This window comes from Pteropus medius, unplaced genomic scaffold (genome assembly GCF_902729225.1).
Source record: "Pteropus medius unplaced genomic scaffold, Ma_sr-lr_union100, whole genome shotgun sequence".
Taxonomy (NCBI): Eukaryota; Metazoa; Chordata; class Mammalia; order Chiroptera; family Pteropodidae; genus Pteropus; species Pteropus medius.
In genome coordinates this window covers 8,117,638-8,145,389 of record NW_024352787.1, presented here as the reverse complement: position 1 = coordinate 8,145,389, position 27,752 = coordinate 8,117,638, and the positions used below count along the sequence as shown (strand labels likewise).

The 27,752-nt window shown below is 33.0% G+C and overlaps 1 protein-coding gene and 1 pseudogene across 2 annotated transcripts in view; both read right to left on the bottom strand.

Moving 5' to 3' along the window:
* The window catches only part of MAGI2 (membrane associated guanylate kinase, WW and PDZ domain containing 2), a 1,217,785-nt gene that overhangs the window by 1,156,764 nt on the left and 33,269 nt on the right, over window positions 1-27,752 (bottom strand). The window lies entirely within an intron of this gene.
* On the bottom strand, window positions 8,296-8,414 carry LOC120591947 (uncharacterized; annotated as a pseudogene).

Genomic DNA, 27,752 nt, shown 5'->3' with positions numbered 1-27,752 from the left:
TTCCCTCAAAGTGTGAGTTTCATAAACTCAAGTCATAATTCATGCCAAGGGAGCCTTGATAAAGGGGAGTAAAATCTTGGCGAGGTCAACATTTAGTCTAAGAGATGTGTTTCTGGAAGGATGAATGCTTCCAACCTCTTCACCTTCAAGTAGCAGAAAGAACTATAATATACTGTGTATGATGACTACCTTCTCTTCTGAGACCTCAGTTCTAAGTTGTGCAGGGACTCCTGGACCAGAATGAGCATCCCAATTCAAAGTATCCTTAATCTGTCAAACATCTTACTGTGAGCAAAGCACAGAACTCAACATAAAAATTGTTACTACAGAAATTTTGATATATTAATACCCTGCACAATTTTTGAAGGGCTCTTGTTTATCCCTGACAGTTTTTTACACAGCAATTTGGGAGACCTCACAATAGCCAAGAGTTGAGATGTCAGAGTTGACTTCCTGAATTAACTAATTAACTAATTAATTAATGAAGATGCAAGGGTAAGGCATAAATGCTTCACATATTTTGGAAAAAGAGAACAAATAAGGCTCTTTTCTGTACTTAGAGGAAGTAGAGATATCTTTCTTAAAGAAATAATATATAAATTTTGCAAATATAGGTTATATAATATAAAAAATGTCTCATTGTGACATAGAAAATTAAACAATAATTTAAAACAAACTAAAGAGAGAATAAAAAGACATAGAAATGTATTCTGGCTTTAGATTTCATTGTTACTATGGGTATCTTAGGCTTGCTATAAAATTTTTGTAAAAGTAAAAGTTTAAATAAAGTAAGGGGGAAAGGCACTCCAAAAGCAATTAATTTTACTCAATTTTCATCGAGTTCTATTTTTAAAAGACATCATCAAGGCCTGATTCCAATTTTATAAATTCCAGAAGTATCCTTTTTCCACCCATAATAAATACTGTGTCAAGGTAGAAATGAGGACAATACTAAATGTTTTTCTCAGGATTAGCTGAGAGAACATCATCAGTAAAGAATATGGGTGATAAAGAAAAGAGTGGATTTAACACACAGATATTTTACTAGGATTTGATGATAATCATCATCCTTCTACTTTCACAAATCACAACACAGAGACTTAATATAAATTATGTAGAAAAGAGATTTGCATTCATCAAAAAACAATACTCCAGGCTTTTTTTTCTTCACTAATATCTATTTGCAGTATCTGCTTGGCTGGGAAACTAGACCATAATCTTTAAATTACTACAGAGTGTGTTGGAAGTTGAAATCAGTTTTATTAAATGGCAGCCAAGGTGTTTTTTACCATTTTGGTGATCTATTATAAAGACTTTAATGGTAGAATCCAGTAATAATAGGCTCCAGTAACATCTAAGAACTTTGTATGAGATGAGCTGCATAAGTAAAATGGTAATTACCAAATATAGCACTCAATGTTGTACAAAAAAGATTCTTACAGAGACTTTTTTTTTTTAATTAGGTTTCTCATTCCTCTAATTTTCATGCAGTGATTTATTTGGGTAAAACAAAACTAATTCCTAATTTTCAGAAAAATTAGAATTCTACAATGTTTTAATTATCCTTTGATATGGCTATACTGAGATGTAAATCAGTAATTTTTATAAGAAATTCAAATAGAGCTGGGAAAAAGCCAGAAAAGGTAATTCTCATTCTTATGTACCTATACTAAACATAATTACATTGATTTCAATATACTAACATTCAGAAGCAAATTTATTGCTACTTGAGAAAGTCTGCTTCTTGAAAATTCTAAAAGTACTGTTTGTTTCACATTAATAGTTTACTTTCTAAGAGAAATTCAATGTCATTTTGTTATGTGAACAACTCAACTCCCTTTTTCTAAGTTGAATGTCTAAAAATATTTTACCTGGCACATTTTACTGTGTTGGTGACAAAAATATAGCCAGTTCCTTCTTTGCTAGGACAACACAGATGTCAGAGACAACTTTAAGGCTCTGTTCCTCTTGAAACCTACAAAAAAACAGAACAAGGCCTAGTTGTCCATAGAGCTACTGTGGAACTATGGCCTTCAGATGGGAACTTTATTGTGTTCAGCTTGAAGACCTAATGATCATGAAGTTGGAGCCTTCCTACCTACCACCACTATACTGTGTATGTCTAGTCTGCATGTTTGAAGCTGTCAGTGTCACTGGCATAAAAGAATGCATTACTAAGCCTTGGAGCCACAACTTTGTCCCCTAGTCTAGCATAAAGGTACGTGAGAGGTAGCAAGGCCTCTCACCTAGTTTCTTGCAGACTCTTTCACAGAAGTTAGACTAGACACTCTTGAGTTTAATTCTGATATTCCCAACTCAGGTGAGCTCTCGTGGGCCTATGAGCTAATAATGTCAAGCCTCTGTATTCAAATCCCTTGTGATCCATACAAATCTTGCCTAGAAGAAGAGCTTGCCCCGCTCCATGCACCTGGATTATTTGATGTGCTGGTGCCCCTGCAAATAGAATATGTAGTTGTAAATAAGAGTGAATGACTGGGGAATAGTTTTTCCTATTATCTCCTGACTGCCGATTTCTGTTCATTCCCGTTTCTTAGTTGTTATTTCCAGGTTGGATGTCCTTGCATACTGTAATACTGGTAACTTGTTATTTCTGACAATTTTACAGAGATGTAATATTTCATGAATCAAATCCTGGTCCAAGACATAATTACAGTACAGAGAGCAAATGGTTCTCATTGTATAATTTAATTATAAAGTATGTATTTCAAACAGTGGACTAGAATGTCACATTCATACAGCCAGCCCCTTGCACAGCATCCTTACTTAGGCCACACTGTGCCTCATTTCTTGTTCTACAAACAATAATCACACTGATCTTATTGAAACAGAACTGCTTAAAATGGCAGTATTTGTTTTTATTATTAGAAAGTTATCATTATACATTCTCAAAGCATGTCTTTCTCACTTCTCATTGGTTTTATTTTTCTAAAATGGAAGCAAACTAAATTTTGAAGGCTCCCAATAAAAGTTAATATAATATAATCAAAGGAATGTAAAATTATGGCAGAAAATTTGATAATGATTATGAAAATATATAGAATGATGGTTTTCAGAAAGCTTATAAGTGGTATCGGAAAACAGGCAGTAATAAAACAGACATCATCATTCCACAATGTGACATAGAGGTACAGGAGCAAATTCTGATGACTGTGTGCTATGATTTGACTTTTCCATTCCCCAGAGAGCTCTGCACTGGGGTTGTATAATGTACAATTACATTGCTCCTGTATTTAGAGTGTCATCGCCATTCTTACGTCTAACATTGAAGTTCTGCAATTCTATCAAGGTTCTATTTCATTTAACCACTTTTTATTAAGATCATTCTGATATATCATAAACATCCCATTACTTCCAACTTCTTCAGGACATACAGATACAAATCACAATATAAAATCAGATGTGTGATTCTATGTCACTTGAAGTTAGATCCTATTTGTTTCAACAAATAAGCTCATTTTTCTGACTCTTTTCTTCATATACTTTAGCACAGCTAGTCAGATTACTCATGAGAGGAGGATGCTGAGTGAATGAATAAATGAATGGGCATACAAGATTATAGAAATATAGACTAAAGCATTAATCTATACATATCACTATATAGAAGACCCTGAACAGAGAGGCATCTATTGGTTTTTATTTCCATTCGAATTACATATATGTAGTTGTTTCTATCCTATGAGATTAGGAGTTCTCTAGAGTCTACAGAGACTTGAATAATTCATCTGTGTTATTCCATCATCTGGTACAACTGGTATAATAATAGCCTGCTAGTTTTCACCAAAAACAAACAAACAAAAAAAAAAAACCATTTTCTTTCCTTCCTGGGCACTCAACTAGATTACATTTTGCCAGGATCCCTTACATTAGGTCTAGCCATATGACTTGTCCCAGCAATAAAATGTGTGTCACTTTCAGACTATGCTCTTAGGAAGTATTTGCCATTCTCTTTTTTCTTTCTAACTAAGGAATATAGACGAGGAGACCTCAAGAGTGGCAGAACCATAAAACTGATCAGTCTCTGACTCATATGAGGGAGAACTGCCTGTTGACCAAGAAAATCTACCTGGCTAGGAAGGCACAAGTGATGTGCTTAGGACCCACAATTTAAAGAGGAACTTGTTCTCATGTCCTTGAGTTCATTCTTTAAAGGAGATTCTTAATATAATTCTGTTATTGAGAAAGATTGCTGCTGAGGAACAAGAGACTGTGTACTATTGCATGAAGCTTCCAATGTCCAAATCAACTGTATTTTGAAATTTGGAATTAATTGTAATTATGCCTATCAATGTCCTATGGGTTTGAAGCATATGTGTTATTCTATCACTGGATAGGTAGAAAACTAAGATCTCTAAGACATAGAATTAAAAATCAGTGAGCAAACTATAGAATAAAAGAAGTGGTCACTTTAGGGCCTAGTGGAAATTACTTTTAAACAGCTTACTATTTAATGGAAATATTCATAGGATTCATATATATTATGCTTCTTAAAACTGACAGCATTCATGTGGAAGATAAGAATCACATTTCACATATACTAAATGGAATACCTTGAAAGTTAACATCTTTAAATGCATTTAAAAAATGAAAACTATAATGTAAGAACTTTGAAAAGAGATATAAATTAGAATATGAATTAAATGATTTCTTTATACCTCTACTAAGGATGTAAATGAAATTTTTCTAAGAAGATCTTTTCTTTACTTTTTGATTGCAACAGTAAAATATATTTGTGTATTTATTATATCTGAAAATGAGAAAGTAAATTGATCCATATGATTCACATTTTAGGAGTTATCCATTATTTATATTTCCTGGCTATTTTACTTTACTATATATAAATACATGGATTATACATATATATGTGTGTGTTTGTATAGGTTAAAAATAAAATTGGCATTAGATAATTAACATAGATTTTATTATTTCACTTTTAATTATAATTTTTTTATTAAATAATCTTTAAGATTATTTTTAGTTGCTTAAATTTTTCTGTTTGAATGCACTACTATTTAACTCCTCCCTGTCATTGAAATTTCTGTTGATACTTTTTACTGCAATATTTTTGTATCAGTATTTATGTACATTTATGATTATTTCCATAAGTAGGCTTCCTAGATTTTGGATTATTGGGCTAAAAATATGAATATCTCCAAACTGATTTCCAAAAAATACTTTATATCCCTCAAGTTGGTGCATATAGCATTGGTCTCATTGTGCTCCAATTAGCGTTTAGCACTAATATGTCTTGATCTTTATTAATTTGATAAATAACAGTGTTCTCACATACTTGCTCTTATAAGAAATTCTTTGTTTATTGACTTGAAAAAACATTTTTAATTCAGCTTTTATGAGTTGTTTCTTCATGCTTTTCACTCATCCTCCCCACTCTTGCCCTAACTGGGATATATATCTTTTTGTGATTAAAAGTATTCAACATATATTGTTTATCAGCTTTCAAGTTATCATATATATTGCAACTATCTTATTCCAGGATATCATTTATGGTATTTTATCATATAAAGTACTTTCAAATTTTTAGATAATCAAATTTATTTAAACTTTCCCCCTTAATATCTTCCTCTAATTTTATGGTTGAATGTCCTTCCCTATCATAAGAAAACATAAATATTGTGCCAAATTTTCATCCGTGTGCTTTTAAATTTTGTTTTGTTTTCCTTTTACCTCTTTATTACATATACTGTGGTGTAAGAAATGATCACTAAACTATTCTGTGTGAGACCCTAGTCACATGCATTTTCCAAACTTATCTGTTTTGTGCTAGTGCCATGGTGACTAGAACAACTAATCAGACATGACAGTAAAATGAGATCAACAGGGCCCATCTAAATTCAAATATCTGCCTTCAAAAATATCTAATGAAAATTCTGGCATTGGGACTTTAAATTAACAAGTTTAATTTTAAAATAATCATTGGAAATAGAGCTACAAATTTCAATTTACTATTTCATTAAGTTAAACAGAAATGACTCCAAGCATAGTACACAAGTGAGAGTTTAATTTTTACACCAGCATGTTTTTTCTTAAAAGCTTAGTATAGAGCACTATCCAGTGCTTATTTGTTCTGTGTTTCATTTTCCTTCTTCTGTCCCTTCAGTTTCTGCCTCGAGGCCTAGATTTTTCTCTTGCATTTTACTGGCTGCAAAGAAATCTGTAATCTTCTTGTATTCAGTGGTCTCCTGATGTTTGTGAGAGGCGGGTCGAGACAAATACCCAAATCTGTCAATGTCTCTCTAGCCTATGATTTCCCTGATAAAAAGCAGCTAAATAAAATTGAACGATGTAAGCTTGACTAAGTATGCTGTAGTACTGTTTTTCATCAATGATTAATTCATTTGGGCAGGAAGCTGTGTTCTTAAATCTAAACCAATTACTTCCATACCGATAAAATCTTTTCTATCACCGGTGAAATCTCAAACATGGAAAATTCGTGTTTACCATCTGTCTTCAAATGGTTGTAAAATTTAAAAGTAGGATTTCTAGTAACTCATTTAAACTGTTAGTATAAAAGATTAAGGTTATCTGATTTTTTTTTCCTTGAACTAATTTTCAAAGAGCTTAGTATTATCAGGGAAATTACAAGTAAAAAAAGAATTGATTTATAGCAAAGTACAAATGTAAAGGAGATAAAAATGAATATTGTTTGCTATTGCTTTAGAGCTCAGATCAAATTTCTTTTTCTAAGCACCCCAAATTGACCCGGATATTCTAGGTTCAAAATATTCCATTTCTCTTAACAGAGCTCAGGAAAATACTTTCCGTTTTTCAATTACTACCTTATTCAAAATCACTAAATTTGGGGTCTCCTTCCACTTGCCTGATTGTATTATTTCAATTCATGCAGCGAATGCCAGGTCTGGGGCTTATTTCTTAGCAGATGGTAGGGTCAGTATATTAGAGTAAAAATTAGGTACAGTTATTATATCACTGAAACATACACCCTAGACCCACAATGGAAAAGCTATATAGGCAGATGGAATGCTGCTAGAAGAAAGCCTATCTTCAGAGAGTTTATGTGTCTTTTGAGTAATTGGTAGATCATGCTCTAGTTTAAGAACTCTTAATTCTTTGAAGGACCCTAAAAGTTAACCGCCAAGGCCATGTTTCCTCTGTATTCTTTAATAAGTTATATTTTCAACATAAATGCATTATATAAACTCTTAAAGTGACGGTTGCTGCAAGTAGTAGGCACTTGCCTAAAAATGATCTAGGTAAAGATTACTAAATCAAACTGTTTTCCAATTATTGTTTATATGGCCAAAAACTGCTATTTCTCTGTGAATTATACTTCTACATAAGATAGTACAGTGCCCATTTAGCCTTAATTATGTATATTCAAAACCTGTAAAAGAATGTTGAGGTCCAATTTTATTGGATCCAATGAGAAAAATAAGAAACTATATGTGAGTTCAGCAAAGACTGTCAAAGAGAGAATAGAGAGTAGAGAGTATGAATTTGTATTCATGAACCACACTATTCTGTCTCATACAAGCCCATTTTTCTCTCTTCTCCATTTTTTCCCTGCTATTGCTCTCTTCAATAAACAGATGTGCCTATGGGGAACAGGAAGAAGGGCTCTCACAAAAATGATATATACCGCAAAACTACAGAATAACAATGTTACCAAAGTGTGTACTATTACTGAACTAGTCAAATCTTGTTTCAATACTCTATTGTGTATATAGATATAAAAACTTAATAAGGTATACATGCACATTAAAATGTACATGTAACTGTAAAAACAAATACTTTGGAAGAGAAAAATCAATTACAGTTTGAGGTGAAATCATTACTTTAAGAAAAAAAAAAGTCCACAGTGCTGACTTTGCATTTTATCTATAGAGTTACAAAAGCTATCTGCAAAGGCAAGTAATTTACAGCTCACAGCTAACATATACTCAAAGGGATAAATTAATAGAACAGCAACATAATAAAATCCTTGCCCTGTGGCTTCACTACAGAATTCCCTAACACAAACCGAAATGATTGAAATAGTATTTTTGATTTTCAGCAAATACATATTTTCTTGTCATGATATACATTACAGTTCTTAGTGCTTTAAAATATATTTGTTCTTTGGAGTTATATAATTGTACCTTTCCAATAAAAATAATTTTCTTAAATGACACAATCTCTTGGTATAGTACACAATCGTTTTTTTCTTCTCACTACAGCATACATATGCATATTTATAAGCACAGCTTTCCAAATTATGAGCAGTTCTTTTTTATTTATTTATTTATTTTTTACTTTTTATGTCTGTAGCACCTGGTGTTCCTAGGTGGTCTCCCATCCAAGTACTAACCAGGCCCAACCCTGCTTAGCTTCTGAGACCAGAGAGGATTCGGTTTGTTCAGGGTAGCATGGCCATAGACATGAGCAGTTCTTTAGAAGTGCCCACACCCATTATGGTGTTTACATTCAGTGTTATGTGAAGTGCAGTCATTTGACACCCCAGACCTTGAGTGCAGTCATGGAAATACACAGGACCAGTTATGGGTACATTTAATGTACTTCACATATTTGTTTAAGTTACATAATCTAGTGTGAATATCTAGTATCATCAAAGTATATTTTTACTGTCCTTAAGTAGGAATTTTAAAAGATTTTTATATTCATTCTTGATGAGTAAGCAAAAAAACTGCTATGCCCTGCCAAATACAGATGATATTTATAACTGAAAACACCCCAACAAACAGTGTTGATTTGTGTATAGGTATACATGTCACATGCGATATTTTCCATTTGAGCATAGGTCATGGTTAATATATACACAAACCATTTCTTAGGAATATTACTTTAATAGCACTTGGTATCACCTACATAGTGTCACATCAAAATTTACTGAATGAATAATTTGAAGGGATATGCTGCTTCTCTCATGCTGGCAACATCACTTTTCAGGCAGGATATAAGCTATCCCCACTTAAAATGTAACAAAATATGTGGGTTTATTTTCAGCTGACATTTTCTACTAAATTATAACTAAGCCATATTGCTTATTTGTTATTTGTTGACTTTTAATTAAACTGAACAAAAAACACATGCCTTCAGTCTTTCAGAGTTGTTTAGATGCCAGATTAGCTTTAAAGGTAAAAGTCCAAACTTAGATAAAATGCACCAATAATGACAAAGAACTCCAAAATGACAAAGGTAGTGAATAAATACATGAATTTATACTATATTGGTATTTTATTATAAGCATGCTGAGATTGTTTTGAAAAATGAGACCTATGTAGAATGGGAAGATATAATTATATATGTTTACTGATCAGTTTGTGTCTCCACATATTATGATTACAGTGTCTTTTAAAGTTAAAGAATGGCAAAAGGAATAGAAAAAAGCTTTTCTTAGTACAAAAATTAACACAAGTGACAGCTAAATTCAATTAAGGTATGCCCAGCTTCACTAAATACCTCTCAAGTAAAGAACAGACTTAATTTTTTTAAGGAAAGTTTAGATCAATGATAAGAGGCCATTGTGGTGGCAAATATCGTGAATATTAGAGCTGGCTATGTTAAAATCTCCTAACACAGGATTCAGTGAAACTCTGATACATTTCTAGCTGTCCTAGAACTTTAAATTATGTAGCTAGCTTTTTCAGTTCTTTCTAAACTCTATAGTTTTATGAAAATGATTATTAAAATAGTCTTCAAAATCCAAGATTTTGTTTAAATGAAATAACGGACTATTAAATTAGTTGCTATGAAATAATGGATTTTTTTAAAAAGCAAAAATTTTTATAGTAACCACAAGGTTATAGAGACACTGGAAAACTGTGATATTCAACCCTCCCGGTTTTCTTCGAAACCTGAGGCTCAGAGACAAAAGCAGGAGGAAGGAAGGCAGAAAAGGTTTTGTGTGTGTGTGAGTGTGTGTGTGTGTGTGTGTGTGTGTGTGTGTATTTACAACTATGTTTTTAAAATTATTATGAAGAAAATAAGATGCAATATCTAATTTAATCCTCACGTGTGAAACAATATTACTCTCCATATTTTATAAATGAGGAAATTGAAACGCAGAGAGGGTAAGGTTCAGTGCCACACAGCCAGTCAGTGGCAACATTAGAACTAGAATCGCATTTCCCTCCTCTAAGTCTGGCGCTCCTTTATAAGCACAGAATTCCATATGAAAATGAACTACTACTATTCTTTCCACTTACTTCCTCATTTAAAATTGTTTTCATGTTTATTGAATCACCATGCTTTATAAATTCCATAACTTTCCAAGGGCATCTCATATACTGAAGAAAATCTAAATGACTTGTTCAAACTTCAGCTCCACCACATACTAACTACTATGGGACCTTGGGCAAATCACGTGCTTTGTTCCTCAGTTTTCTCATTTCTAATGTAGAGATAAAAAACAGTACTCATTTCACTAGTGTTGTTGTGAAGATTGATTGTGATAATACACATAAAGTGCTTAGAACACTATCTAACACTCATACAAATGCATACTTGCATGCATATAGTATGCACTTGAAAATTTTAGTAGTGTTTTTGTTGATATTACTAAGTCAATGTATAATAAAAATTAGAGAAAATACTAAATAGTATTTATCTACTAAAACTACATTCTAAAGAACAGCCCAAAAGGTTTCTTTTTATGTATTCATTACTTGTATTTTTACTGAAGATTTCTCTTTATGTCAAGTTTATTAATAGTATGTAAAAGGGGAGATTTAAAGAATGTTTTCTTAATATTTAATAAATAGATGCACCAACTATTAATTTTCTGACTACAGAAATATTTTTCATACATAACATCAACACTACAGTAAAAATGCAGACACCTTGAAGAAAGCCTTTTTAGCTTTCTTTTTTAAAAAATAAGCTCAATGGTAATCCTTTTAAAATTATCAAAAAATAATTTCTGGATGAAGTTTAGGAATACATACTTTAGGTGCAAAAATAACCACAGTCAAAAATTTTATGAACTCTTTCCAGAAAGCACAGTATTCTATTCCAGTTAAATTTTTGTTTCGAATAAACATTTGAAACTAGGCCACATCCTGCTCTGTGCCTGCCAAAAATGAAAATTTCAAAATCTAAACTCATGTTCTACTTCCCAAGCACACACAGAAGTCATCTTAAATTTAATCTAGCCAATTTAAAAATGACTATTAAAACTTTGAAGAAAAGATATTTTCAAAATATAATGTGAGTACAATATAAATCGAGTCAACGTTAAATCTGACAGAGATGGTTATATTATATAAAACATGAGCAACTACAATGACATAGATCAGTGTATGATATAAAGTTCTACAGATGAAAAATGCAATATTAAATGTGGAAACTTGCAGCACTTTGACACTTGCTAGGATTTGGCGACAAGAAGCCAAAGGCATTTTCAAGGGCCAACAAGAAAATTGAAAAAGGCTCTCATTAACTCTCCCACTTACAGGGATGCCAATGTTTACCTAAGGAACTAATTATAGCTACCTACTTCTCAACCTATCTGACATTCTAGTTCTATGACCCCAACAGCTGGAAAATGACATCTGACAGGCCACAACTGTGAGTTTCATTCTCAATTTTTCTACCAATGATAGGAAGGTTCTTATACAGTCTTACACTATTCATGAATGGGAAACTTTGATCGAGGTGAATGAGAAGGATGATCAAGATCAAATAGGCCTACTCCCTGTCCATAGGTTTCTGCATTAATTTCTGTCTCTGATACTTCCTTTTGAGTTATATGAATATCTTTATTTGCAGAAACCTTAGTGTCAACTCTGTCTTCATCACACACATTTGTATATTTTCCAGGAACAATTTCTGGGAGACATTTAAAAGGAAGATAGGTCATTCTTAGGCCCAGACAAGAAGAAACCCTGTCTTAGGCCTATTGACACTGGTCTTCCCCATATTCTTTTATATAGACGATTCTCTGGGTTGCCAGAACTCCAAAATTCCCTGTTTAAATGGCCCTGATATTACTTCCAAGGATCTTCCTTAGGCCCATCCTGATTCTAAGGGGAACCTCATTACCCATATGCATACCGCTAGACCTAAAGGAGATCAAAGGCGGCATTTTTGTCAGGGGTTAGGAGTATAGCTGGAGATTAGCCATACAGGCTGAGGTCCTTTGTGATGCTAGATACAGTCAGGATAGAAAGATAAAAGGAATAGATCAATAGTGGGGAACTAGTTCCTGTATGAAAACGTAAAGTGACAGAAATTATAAATTTGAACTTGGCCTTCCTAGTCATTGCAAAGCTGTATTCGTTAAGACAAGAGATGGAACATATATAATTTGACAGCTTGTTGGCTTGATTTATAACTTTAAGTATTTAGATTTGCATCATGTGGGTACCCATTTTTTTTTTTTGCCTCAGGCCATGCAAATGTTAGGGGTTAGCTTGAAAAATGACAATGAATTTACCTACTCAAAATGGTATTATTCATTAAGTACATCAGGGAACCTAGTTTTTCTTCTCTGCATGTCAAAATTTAACTTTTCCTCTCAGAATTTTAAGTGAATAATAAAGGAAGAACAGGATGCTCAGACAGTATTGGCCAAATTCCATAGTTCATAAATTCAGAAAAAGATAGCAATCCTTATTAACACTTGTGTTATTACTAGATGCTTCACCTTTGGAAACAAAAGTTCAAGCACTACCCTAACTCTGCTGGTTTCTCTGTGGTTCACTACACATTTCCTTCCATGTCCCAAGAGCTGTAGTGTGATTTTTGTTATATTTTTATAGAGCTCATCATGGTACCTAAGCCTTTAAGTCAATGACAGTTCTGAACTTAAATAAGTTCCGTGGGACCTAAAAAGCAAATTAAAAAACAGATTCAATATCAGGAGTAATTTTAGGCATTAAACTTTTAAGTTTCCATATAAATCACTTAAGCAAACTGGGTCAAAGAAAATATCCTTGATGATTGACTGATTTAATATTTTCGAGAGCCTAAAATATCCTTTGTGCTGATAAGAGACACATCACATTACCCTCTAGGGGGCTCCACTCTGGAGCAAGAATAACTTCATAATCACAATGCAAAAAAGTAGAGTTCTTTGCAGTTCATGACAAAATAAGAATTTAAATTACCAAATAATGTTATTTAAGGAATAAAGATTATTTTTCCCCAGACCTGTGCATTTGAATATTTGAAATCACCTGAATGAATAATTAAATTTCTAACAATTCAAGAAAGTCAAAATTTCCTGTGTAAATTCTATCGAAGAATATATTTAAAGAAAATTTTCTGAATTGATGATTCTATTTCTTTTACAATTAGGGTTCATAAATCATATATCAATAGATTTAAATAAAGGCAAGATACAAAGAGGAGAGTACAAGCAGTAACATATTAGAGTTAACAAGGTATTGCAAGCATAATATAAGGAATCTAAAAAATATTTCAAATTATTTCAAATAGTTGAAGGTTTATAACGTGAGAGGTGCTAGTTTGAAAGTGACTTCAATTGAAATATGCAGCTATATCCAGAGGGTGGCGAGGTATATGAATGCAGTTCTTCCTTAACTACATTTTAACTAGAGCTTTTGGAAATGGGAGAAGCTCTTTCTGCGCAGTAGATGTCTATGAGTGGAAGAAGGGAGATTTGGCCACACAGCAAACTGTTAGCTATATTTAGGTAAGGATTTCCCCATAAGTTGGTAGGCTGAATAAAGAGACTTTGAAATTTTATGATAATAAACAGGTTCTGTGATTCATACTAGTAAGTTCCTAAAAAAAGGCAATATAATCAACTCTAGATCTTTCAAGGTCTGAATTTTCTGCTTTCAAGTTACATAAAGACCTCTTATATTTGTCTTTTGCTCATCCATCCACATTTAGCAAACATTTATTAAGTGCCTATTATATGTAAGTACTGTGTGAAGAGCTGTGGGGAAAATGGAAATAAACATTATCCAGCCTATTACATGAAAGATGCCCCAAAGAGCATTGAAAAGCAAGTTAAATTTTCAATCAGTTATTATTGCAATTTTCTAGGAGCACCTCTTAAAAAGTAAGAGTGATGTGTAGAGTCATGGGATAGAAAAAGAAAAATAGAAAGCAAATGCTTTCTGAAACACCTATTGTCTTCTAAATATCCAGGCACTCCTCCCCACGGCACAGTAATGCTAATGATTTTGAGATGGTTTTGTTTCTTGATTTAGAAAAATGGATTATTAAAGAAAAAGACAAAAGTATCTACATATATACTTTACAAGCAAAGACAAGGATAAAAAATTTTATGTGATTTTTAAAAAGTAATCACAGTGCAAAATGAAATTGCTTTGGTATCGCAATGATGAACTGTAAATTTGTACATTTGTAAAACATTGACCTGATATTCATATCCACGTTTATTCAGAACTGATGACTAGATAGTAAAGAAAATCTTAACATGAAAGTGACATATGAATTGCCACCCAAAATGAAACCTCTACATGGTCATTCTTCCAGAGCAACCAAGTAATTCTTATATACCCTGAAAGCTATATTGCCTTTATTCCTAGCTTTGACTAGCCCCTATGCTCAATATGGACTTTTCCATTTCCAGCATCACTCTTGATTTCCAAGAAGAGTTTTGATGTAAATACATAAGTTCCCTCTGAACTGTAAGTTAACTGAGATCACATGAAATTGTTTGTTCTAATTTGTGCACTGATTATAGCTGCTATGTGGAGTAGGCAAGTCACTTCATATTTCTGAGGTCAGCTTTCTTATCTGTATAAGAGACGGCTTTGATGAACACTGCTATGTGTTTACATTTTGTGAAAATTTTGGTCAGTTTTACAGGTCAAGCCTTTTCCAATCAAAACTTAATTTTGGTAGAAAAAGCAAATTCTGCCAAAAAAAAATTACAAATACGAGCATAAATATGTCTTAAGACACAAATTTCAAATAATCTTAAAACCCAAACATGTTTGTCAAGGACAATATATTCTGAGTTATTTTTAAAGCAATTAGACACAAATGCCTATAGTTTTGGGTTTCCATCTATATGTGGCATAGACAATATACATTAGAAATCATTGTTTCTATATTTGCATGTTTTTATATTATTAAACCTTTAAATCCATATGTGCCACCCTAACAGTAGACATTAGATACAAATATACTTTTATAACACTTCGCACTGAAATAATATTTTATACTTAAACTTTTTAAGCTTTTCCACATAACTTATTCACCTTGGCATGGCTTTTGCGAGATAGCTAATATTATGCCCCATTTCAAAAGCTATAAATAGAAATAGCTTAGCCTGGAAACCTGGATTTTACTACAGATAAAGTTTACTACCACTAAATGTATTTCATACTGTTAGAATTAGAACAACAAAAGCTATCTGTGTCCTCTTTCCTTCCACAATATATCTCCTAAGGAAAATATAACTATTATTACAATTACTAAAAGAAAAAAATTACAACTGATCTGTTTTACAAACTGCTTAATAAAATGTATTTTAAATAAGTAATATATCAACATACATCACTAAAATATGGAGTGTAAATACTGAACAGAAATCCCTGTAATCAAAGATTAAAAAAATGCTCTCAGAGAATGTCAGTAATAAAAATACCTTTTGTAGGTATAATCTTAGTTTTCTCTTTTTTTTTCCTTTCTTTTTCTTTTTATTACATTAATCTGATTTCACCATAAACACTCTATTTTTGAGAACTGAAATGTTATTAAACTAAAGGCTGCTATACATACATAAGCTTGGGGACATGAATAAAGTGGATTATTTCAGTATAAATTTAACAAAGATTTAAGAGACGCTCTTCCACAATGGGTAACATCGTAAGGCAAACGGAAAAAGAGGTTATATGTCACAACAGATCTTTCTTATTATGTCTAATACAGCATGGAATAGCCAGAGTATCAAATTAGTTTAGTTTTTACAACTGAGGTAGCAAAAAGGAATGAAGCTCATAGGCCTTAACATTTCCCTATATGCCCCAGGTCAATTTAATCATTAGTACTTAGCATTTTTTCCTGATTAAAATAAAAATAAAGTTTCTAATTAATGGCTGCTAAGCGTTAAATCAATTTAAATGTTTAAGTCAAACATAGTTAGATTTTAAAAACATACTTTCACTTTTATTATTTGATAAGCAGAATAAAATATTTGAGTAGAATCACAATTTTAGAAGAAGAATCAATAGAGTAATAATTAAAAATGCATATGGAATTTGGGAGGTGTTCTGAAAATAATATTAAAACATCATGTAACTACTACTACTGCTACTACTACTAATGATAATAACTCTATGTAACACTTATGAACATGCATAAGTTTTTCAAAGTGTTTTCCATTGACAAATTTAATCAAATTTAGTGGCCATTTAAATTAGAATGTATTTATATATTATAAAAGTTAAAAATCTGATAATGCTAAACTATAGAAGTGGTAATCTTTTCAATTTGAACCTGAATTATCTTTGAATTAAAGACTGTGTTTGAGAAGTCAGGGGAAATTAAGAAGTGGGAAAAAAAAAAGTGGAAATGGAAAAGGTAAAAAAGGCCTTTCTATCTACAGTGCCTTGCATATTATGTGTACACTGTGGATGCTTAATGCACGTAAATATTGTGATGCCATATGGTGTTTCACTGCCAAAATTTTTTCCCTCTTAAGTAAAGAATGACTTGGGTGGAAGTGTCTAAGCAATGGGGATGCCCAGGAGGAGAACCACCTCTCAGCTGCTGGCATGACTGATCTCAAAATGTCATGATAATCTGTGTAGAAGAAACAACTAATTGACTAATTTCCATAAAAAAAACAGAGATATTTAATATTACTTCATATACTCTAAAACAGGCTAGTTAGTCATCTTTATTAATTTTACAGAATTTGCATCACTATTAGGTAAAAAAAGTAATTTCCAACTTAACCAATATACTAACTGCTAAACTGTTTGAATGCATGTCAAAGGCAAAAAAAAAACAACAACATAGTATTTATATAAACTATTTTAAATTTGGCTATATTTTGAGTTTTGTTCAAAATAATTTTTATCTGATGGAGCAGTTGCCTACAATTAGTGTACATTCAGGTGCATTCTGACAGAATAAGGTCAAACAAATAATTGGTAGTTAACTTGTTAATAATGTTCAGCACATATTTAGCTGCTGGGGATCCTTACTGGAGGAGGCAAGGAGAAAGAATTGGGCTTCATTCTGCACATTGAGGAAATACTGCACTAGGCCAACTAATCATGCACAACCCCAGTACGATATTCCTGGTCACTCACTGTCAAATGGTAGTAAGGCTTTTCACCTCATATTTCTTGAGCTCTGTGGTATGCAGAATTTTGACCTCCCAAAGATGTCTAAGTCCTAATCTTCAGAACATGTTAGATTGCATTGCAAAGGGAAATTAAGGTTGCTAATCAGCTGACCTTAAAAGAAAGAGATTAAATAAATTTATTCAGGTGAATCCCATGTATCCATTGTAATCACAAGGGTTCTTAAAAGTGGAAGTCAGAATCAGAAGAGAGAGATGGTATTGTGAAAATAACTCAAACTGACATTGCTAGCTTTGTATATGGAAGAGGATACATGAGCCAAGGGAAGCAGCAGGTAACCTTTAGAAGCTAGAAAAGGCAAGGAAAGAGATTTTCCCCCAGAGCCTCCAGAAAAGGACGCAGACGTTGATTTTAGCCCAATGATCCATTCTGGACTTCTGACCTTCAGAACAGTAAGATAATAAATTTGTCTTGCTTTACATCTCTAAGCTTGTTGTCATTTGTTACAGCAGCAATAAGAAACTAATACAATCTCTTGTTGCACTAAGTAGTAGGTAGGAAAATATTTGTTTAAAATGAACAGTAGAATTTTGATTGAAGTCTTTTATTCCCATAGCCATTTCTAGCTCTTCAAGTGAAAATATATGAACAGTGTATTAACATTAATTAAGGCAAAGGAAAAATCGAGCACTTATACATACTTATATGATTTCTCAATAAATCAGTATCATTTAAAATTAAACTTTTTATCACCATATATGGTGCTAGAAGGTAATTTAACTTTCAGTGCTGAACACACAATGCAATATACATATGATGTATTATTGAACTGTACACTTGAAACCTATATAATTTTATTGACTAACATCACTCCAATAAATTCAATAAAATATGAAAAACAAATAAATAAAATGAAATATAAGTAAATATTTACTTTAAATAAGTTAAAAACTTCAATTAAACATTCATTTTTGAAATTAGTAATTTATTATTTAAGATACTTATTTATACACCTGCCAACACTACTTGAAAAATAAGACCCACTCATTCCACAAATTAGAGCTTTATTTTTTCTGACCTCACTGGAATATTAACAGCTTAAAGAAAATACAATATTTTGACCTCCATCTTTTTTTTTAAATAAATAAATCTATCTATCTATATCTATCTATCTATCTATCTATCTATCTATCTATCTATCTATATATAAATGTTTTATCATCTCACAGCCACTGAACCATATATCATATCACTGGATTTGAAATTATTGTTATTTTCTTTTTCATAATTATATATATGCAAACTTGATCAATTAATGAAATGTTTATTTAGGCCTTTACTTGATATTATCAACTCACTGGTAACAACAACATTCATGATAATCATATCTGTGTTCACACTGATACCAGAAACCATAATATTAACAGTCCTTAGAGGGGTTTTTGAACTTGTAGAACAGTGTGTTGTATTGCTAGGCGGGCCTTTATTCACCAGAAGTTTCTATTTAATTCAAGCGGTTCTTATCAGGAGAGTGCTATCCATGACAAAAAGGAAGTTCTGTAATTTTATATTCTTTTCTACTTGGTGCTGAGTATTAAACATATTTTTTATTCTCCCACAAAATATATATTATATAAAATACATTTTATATAAAAATAACATATATATAAATTACATATATAAATATTGCTTTCTACAACAGAGCTAAACATGCTATCATTAGGTATAAAATCTACATATTGTTCTGATGCTGCTAAAATTGAGGGCTATATTTTGTTTGGTTTGCCAGTACCTTTCCATGTGCCATAGCTAAGCTCTGATGTGAGGCTAGCCCCAGCTATTACTGCATTGGTACAAGTTGGTTTTTGTTGCCCTTAGGCTTCCTCTCTCAGGTAGTTCCTCATTGGATCTCCCTTCCTTTCCAGAGTACCATCCCTTTGTTCCCTTGGCAGAGTATGGATCTTTATCAAGGTGTGACACAGAGGAAAGACTGGTGGTGAATGTCTGGAAATGTGGCACTAGCTTGGGGTTCTGTAACCAAATTGTTATTTAATTTTGTGCACAGCATTTTGCCACTCCACGTCTGTTTCCCCATTAGTTTACTAAAGACAATGGGTTCAGTAATCTCTATATCCCTTTCAGAATGTGGAAAGCTCCAATTCTATGAATTCTAAGATATCCATCCAGGCTTATTTTTTGGTCCTAAAAGGGATAGCCAAAAGGAAAAGCTAGTATAAAAGCTATTTTAAACATGTTTACATTTCATCAGATGTCTTTTGAGGAAGGAACTATTTCCAAAACTTCAAAAGAATTATTAAACCTCTAATGAAAAATATTTCAGAACACAGTTTGAGATTTTTGAATCTCCCTCTGAAGTTAGAGATAAGAATAATCTTGCATATTGCCAATGGTCATGACATAACTTGGAAGACACGGCAATTTCATTACTGAACAACCTGAACTCTCATTCAAAGAACAGATGGGATAAAGGTGGCTAAGTTTATATTTAAAAGCGATTTTGCAGGCATCTAAGATGCTATACACAATTTTGTTCTTTCCAGGCCACTAATGTATATCTCCATACAAATAAGCCTAGTTTCCAAGTAACTCCTATTATTCCACTCTATCTGCTAGACAAAGGAGGAGACTTTTCTATATGTCTACTAGCAAGTGTGATGGAAAATCCTGCCACTCATATAAAAGGTGATAGGATTTTTAGTAGCCAAGATAAGAAGTGCTGCGAATCAGAGGCCTTTGTCAGTTCATTTGGACCCTTTTATTTTTCCACCAAAACCATTACAGTGAATAAAGCAACTATAGTGGGCCAAGTTATGCTAGTGGCACAAACACCTCCTTTAACAACTGAACTGACTGCTGGGGATTGACCACTCCTTTAATTATACCTCAGGAGTGCACATAATGAGAAAAGAGCCAACCGCACTGCCTGAGCCCCAAATGTGGATTGGCTCAGGACCAAATCCTTTGTGTCAGTTCTTTCTTCTTTCATCCTCCCTCAATGTGGTACTGTTATATAAGATTACCCTGCCTCTGCTTTCTTTCTTATCCCCTTTCATGTCCTCAGAAAAATTTCTTACTTCTCCCGCTGTTCTCAGCTAACAACACTTTCCAAATTGAAGCACTTTCTCTTCAACATAGTCTAACAATTGAAGCACTCAGGTGCCATGCCTATACCACCCATTTATCTATTATTAATTTATCTATTCATTCAATGTATTGATTTATGATGTTTTTGCCATTGGTGATGCAGACTATAAAGGATATGACCTATAAAAAATGGGACCTCACAGATAATTAGGGAGAGAAATTCAATATGAGAATATGGTATGATGGAATACATAAAATTTCCCAGGACATCAGAGGAGAGAATGGCTGTCGCTCCTTAAAGAGTTGGCTAAAAATTTGCTACGAGGCTACATGATATACTACCTTGAATTGTTTGATTTATTATATATTTATCACCCTATTTTAAAGGTCATTATTTCTTCTCAGTAGTATCCTGTAAATAATGGACACACCATAGGTGCTCAATAAACACACACTTCTTAACTATACATCATGGCAGAGCCATAAGCTGGTTTTTATTGCCCTTGACTTTCTTCTCTCAAGGTTGTTCTTCCTTCTTGGATCTCTTTTCACAAGTACTTTCCCCTTGTCTCTTTAGCAGAGTTGATCCCTATTACTATGTGGCACAGAGGAAAGAACTGGTGAGTCCCAATTATTTAGTTTAGGTGATTAGACAACTTGGTAAAAGGTACAGTTTGCACATGTGATTCCTGTGTTGGCCTATTATTTTGACTCTTAACCAGAGATCAGTATGACACTGGCTGGCCATTTTGCAAATGGATCTATTTGTTTTAAAAAGGTTCCAGATGATATTACTTCTTTTAAAAAGATTACAGATGCCTCATTCTCAGGTGTGAAAAAAAAATTGCCTTTTGAGTCCTATAAGTAATCATTTCCCAATCTTTCCATCTTTGGGTGTTTATATATAAATATATTTATTGAATTGTTATTACTTTGATAAGAGATGTGGGGGATACATAACTGAAAGCTATCCCCATCTTGGTTGGAAACAACTATTTCTTCTCCCCTTTCACTCTTTTCATGGGTTAGCTCATCTTGCTTACTGCTATAATACTGCTAATCCAATTTTTAGTAAGGTAATTAGTTTTAGGTATGTCTCCTGTAAGTAAACTACTCATTCATTGAATACAATCCTGGCACTGGGCCTAACTCTGAATGGATTTTACATTTGAGGAAACAGTTCCATTGTGACGTAGCAAACATCCCAAGGATGTTAATTGTGATCTCCTTCTTAAAGGCTTCAGAGGCTGAAAACATTAGATAGCAGACCTATGCAGTATGAAGAAATCCACTTTTGTTCATTATTCACCCGACTATATTAAAATGAGCTATGAATTCATAAGATGTGAAAAATTGGCAGATAATATCAATTTAAACAAAGAGTTTCTGGAGTACTGGATCATTCTCTTCTCACCCTAAGTGGAGACTTTCTTTTCTAGCTCAAGCCAGATCTGTATTTACAAGAGTCAAAGGGGGCTATACTTCTAAGAACATCCTACATGAGGCCAGCTGTCAGAAGTAGTATTTTGAGAATAGGTTATATAAGAAAGGGCCTATATATCCAGTGTTAGACCCAGCAAGGATGTATGTGCTTTCCAACTGGCCTAGAGTATTTGTAAGAAGAGGATGTCTTGAGAGTTAAAAGGGACTCTTCCTAAGAAGGCTTTCTGTAAAACAAGAAGACCCTAACAGCACTTTGGGGAAGACAAGGTCCAAGAGGAAACTAAATTGCCAGTCAGAGCGCTATGCTGGAAGTCTGTATCCAATGGTTGAAAATATCAGAAGAATCCACAAGCTTTATGGGAAAGACAACGAACATTTAGGCATCTGAAATACTGAGTAGTTTGACAACAGATTAAACAGCACTATATACATAAAATTGTTCTATTTTCCTATTTCTTCCTTTACTGTTAGATCTGAATCTGGAAGATATAGAAGCAGTACTAGCTTATGTGAAAGAAAATTGAGCAAAAATAGAGAAGACATGGTTGGATCTTGAGATTATCATGCTAAGTGAAATAAGAGAAAAAGTTGAGAACCATATGATTTCACTCATATGTGAGATATAAAAACTGAAATCAACAAACAAATAAGACAAAATAACAAAAACTCATAGACACAGACAATGGTTTAGTGATTACTGGAGGGAAGCGGGGAAAGGGGGAAAATAGATAAAGTAAAGGGTGTCAAATATATGGTGACGAAAGATTTGACTTTGGGTGGTGAACATACAGTGCAATACGCAGATGATGTATTATTGAATTGTATACCTGAAACCCATATAATTTTATTAACCAAGAGTACCCCAATAAATTTAATAAAAAATTAGAGAACTCTAGGGGTCCCTTTCCCCTAGATATCAAAATAGAACTTGTTGGGAGGTGATGTTGAAGGAAAAAAACTTAAAAGAAAATAAGGTTGTAAATCAGACTGCATTAGACTATTTAACAGAAAGGAAAAGAACCTATTTTTAATAACTAACAATGACCAGGAAAACTAGGAGCTGGGAAAAATCCATAGAGCTCGTTTCATAGGATAACAGTGAGAAAGAATCAAGTTGCTAATATGCTATATCCTACTGACTCTAACTTGTTCAATAATTGGTTACCCCGGTTATTAATAGAAGCCAAGTTTCCTGACTCAAAGCCCACTGTTTTCTTTATAAAACTAGGAACATCAATTTGTTCTAAAAATAATGGAAAGTAAAAGAAACTTTAAGAGCATCATATTCAAGTGCAATTTTCAACCTTCATTTGGCCCTGATTCCTGAGGAAGGAAGGAAGGAAGGAAGGAAGGAAGGAAGGAGAGAGGAAAGAAAGAGGGGAGGGAAGGAGGGAGAGAAGAAAAAAAAGAAATCAACTTTCTAAACCATCGTTGAAGCAATCGGTGAAATTTGAATGTGGACTTGGTATTTGATATTAATGAATTACTAGTGATATTGTCAGGTATGATAATGACAAGGTGGTTATGTTTAAAATGTTCATCTATGTGAATTCAGCATACTGAAATAATATATGGTGAAATGATACAATTCTTAGTGTGATATTGAGATTTACCATAAAAAATATATATATTTGTTTTTGTCCTGTTTCTGGCATAGAACTCCTAAAAATTTCGAATTTCCTAAGCAATAAAAGTGATAAAGCTGTCTTCTGTTATGTTACTGAAGTGACTTCTGGAAAGCACCTAAGGAGGGGCGCCAGTTGCCAGAGGGGCTAACCCTGTGATTAGAGGATTGGACTTTCAGTCCCTCCCCCTTGACCTCTAGGGAGGGGAGAGGGGCCTGAGATTGGATCAATTGCCAATGGCCATTGATTTAATCATCCACACCTATATAATGAAGCCTCCATGAAAACCCAAAAGTACGGTGTTTAGAGAGCTTCTGGATTGGTGAATGTGTACAGATACAGGGAGAGCAATGTATCTGGAAAGAGCATGAAAGCTCAGCACCCTTTCCCCACATCTTGCCCTATGAATCTCTTGCATCTGGCTGTTCCTGAGTTATATCTTTTTATAACAAACTGGTGATCTAGTGAGCAAATAATTTCCTGAGTTCTGTGAACCATTCTGGTAATCTTACCCAAGGAAGAAGTCGTGGGGACCTCCAATTTGTAGCTGGTTGGTCAGAAGAATAGGTAACAAACTGGGCTTAAGAGATTGCCATCTGAAGTTGGGGGATAGTCTTCTAGGACTGAACCTTTCTGTGGTATATGACACTATCTCTGGTAGTGTCATAATTGAGTTGAATTGTAGGACAATGCCTGGTATCCAAAGAATTGCTTGGATATGTGGGGAAATCTGGCTCCTCCCCTGGCTCCCACACATTAAAACTGGATCCAGAACTCTACTACCTGGTATTTGCTTTAAAATACTACAGAGGAAAAGAAAATAATGACTACAGATGAAATTAATTAGGAAAAAAAAAAACAACAGATAATTATTGAAGGTAGGTCATGGGTACATAGGGGTGCATTGTTGTATTTTCCCTACTTTTAAGTGTGATTGTATTTTCCATAATAAGAAGTTAAAAATGAATAGGAAAAATTCACAGGCCTGTATGTTTTGATTTGTTCTATGCCTACTCTACAACTTTGGTCTTACATAAATAAGGCAGCTTGCCTCAACAAACACTTCTGCATAAACATGATACATTATATCTGATTAATTATATAATAATTCATTTATTTTCTAGAGTATAGCTTGAAATCTTAAACTACTAAATTTATTCCAAAGCTTTTCTTTGCCTTGAGAAAACTGGAGTTCTCTTCCATTGATGAAATAATTGAGAGTTGAATGTTTGTAAGTTTCTTGATATAATGGTTAAGGCTCAATTTGCCAAGGTCTTGAGTACCATATTTTTGCATCCATATCTTGAATATCACATCTCTGATTTGGGAATCAGAATTCTGTAACAGTTAAGGGAAGCCGTGAAGAAGAAAGGTCCTTGAGAAACTGCCTTCACAGGAGCGAGAATTAATCATTTTTCAGACATATCTATATAAGAGATACTTATATCCTATCAGGTTGGACTAATTCAAACTACTCCTTAAAAATATACTACCATATTTGTTTTCAATTATAATAAGCAGAGCTTTCACACTTTACTATTTTTTAAATTAAATTTATTGGGGTGACAGTTAATATTATATAGGTTTCAAGTATATAATTCAATTATACATCATTTGTGTGTTTACCACCCAAGGTCGAATCTCCTTCCATCTCCATATATTTGACCCCCTTTACCCTTATCTACCTCTCCTCCTCCTCTTTCTCTCTGGTAACCACTAAACTGTCATCTGTGTCTACTACTCAGACATAAGAAAAGATGAAATACTGCCACGTGTAACAATATGGATGGATCTTGAGATAATCATGCTAAGTGAAATAAGTCAGACAAAAAAAGTTGAGAACCGTATGGTTTCACTCATATGTGGGATATAAAACTAAAAGCAACAAACAAACAAGACAAAGAAACAAAAACTCATAAAACTCATAGACATAGCTTCCACATTTTAACGTCCCGATCCTGGAGTAAGTCTTTCTTAAATTAATGTCCTGAAGGCTGTAGTTGTGACATTGCTGAATGTGCCTATATATGCACCAAAAGAACAAAAATAAAAAAACAAAATAAAAATAAAAACCCTTGCAGAATGGAATCCAATGTCTTGCAAGAAAGTTCTGGAAACAATAAAGCACTCAATCTCATTCTCTCTCTCTCTCTCTCTCTCTCTCTCTCTCTCTCTCTCTCTTTCTATCCCTTCCCTCCAATAATAGCTGCTAAAACATATTCTTGATGCAAAAACAAACAAAAAACAACTACCACCCACTCCCCTCAAAGAACAGACAACAATGATCATAAATATAAAAGTAATTTAAAAACTTAAAATCTCAATGTAAAAAACTGGGAATACTTCGACTACTTTTTCACATACCTTTTACTTTTTTTCATGTGTACATGTGTTATACATCATAAAAATTGCCTAAACAGATCCAAAACACTTTCTTTTCATAAGTTAAAATGAAAATTTAAAGTGATAAAGAAGAATTGTGTCATACATTAAATGACAGCACTGTTTTTCTTTCTTAGTGAGAGGTAAAATAATGGTGCATATTAAAATCTATAAAATACAATATCTGAAATGGAATAAAGTTTATGAAGGTTTGACACATTTATGTAGATTAGATAATAAATTATTAACGGGAATTATAGATGATCAGAAGAAACTTAATGCTATAAGTTCTTTTTACAGGGATAGTCACAATTTTATATCATTCTGTAAAACTGGAGATAAAATAATATTCTGGTAGCTCATGGGGTTTGGCCAATGAGGCCACCTCTGGGTGTTCATATACACTTCCTCTAAATATACTACTTCCTACTCCCAATATCGGCAGATGGGATAAATCCACATTACATCAGAATCACAATCAATTTTAGATAGGAAAATAGGTTTTATATCAGCATGATGAAAGACTAAAAAACAAAACTGTCCCACATGAAAGCTGTGGTTGCTACCATCTTGGAATGAAGGACTTCAGTTATCATTTTCCATGCTCGAGGAATGGTCCTCCTACAGGGAAGAAGGGCGGACTAGAATGATAACTTACTGAGCCCTTTTTAATTTTATGATCCTAAGTTTCAAAATAAAATCCTATGAACCTGCAACTAATAAAACTTAAAAAGTATATCTTTTAATTAGACACTCACCCATAGATTCATTAGCTCCAGCAATGGAAAAGAAAATGCAAAGTTCCAATATCCATTAAATAATATTTTATCAAACAATCATTAAAATAATTTATAAGCTCAGCTCATACATTTTATTTTGTATTAACTTTGACATGAAATTATGAAAAATTAACTAACAATGCCACCTAACCCCAATCCTAGACAGATAAATAATCCGGCTTTCCTAAGAGACAGTTAGGTAAAAATATACTACCATATTTCTAATTCATTTTATTTATTATTGATTCTTCCTTGTTCTGGAGCTCCAATGGCTCTTAGGATAATTTTTAAAGTATTAAAATGAATGAGAATCTTTATATTTCCTTTGCTAAAGAACTCTGTTCTTTCCTATGTATGTTTTGATAGATTAGCCCTCATGGAGAAGGAAAATGGATACTGAGCCTCACAGACTATCCAGTTTTTGATATGATGACTATTATAACAAGTTAGTTTAAGCAAAAGTTCTTTAAGAACAGAAGAAAAAGTTCCATTAGAAAATAAAAGGCTATTAGAAAGAATAAAACTTAAGGAAGAATAGAAAAGGCATAGGAGAGAGAACATATGCTTTTCTTTTATTTCCTGGGAATTGCCTAAGTGAGGACAAGTGAAGATGTCATAGCTTTAGCTTTGAATCCTCTGAATTATCGCATTGCTGTATTTATTTAAATGACAACAGGCAACTTGCTGTCATGTTCAAAGATTAGGTTTGTTCTTTCATTCGAAGCTGTCTTTGAGGATTTAAAGAATAAACCATTAATAAAACAATTAGTAAGAGTATTTGAACTATATATTAAATGCACACTTTCTTCCCTACTGATGTAAAGCATGATATTCTTTGTTAAATAAAATTTTCTCTAATTTTATAAATATTTATATTATTAAAGAAACAAATGTAAAACTAAAAAAGCTAATTGTTATGCTGAAAAATTGATGACATGAAAAATAAATTTGAGCAAAAGATTCAAAATAACTCTGGTACTCTCAGGTAGCATAGCAAATTTTTTTTAAAAATGTATTTTACCTCTTGAATAAAATATGCACCTACATGTACGTAAAGATCTACAGCAGAGAGTTAATCAGTGGCCCATATTGGCCCAAGAGGGCATATTATTGTTACATCAATGCACAGTGAGATGTCCCAGCAGTACTAAATATAAGGCAACTTT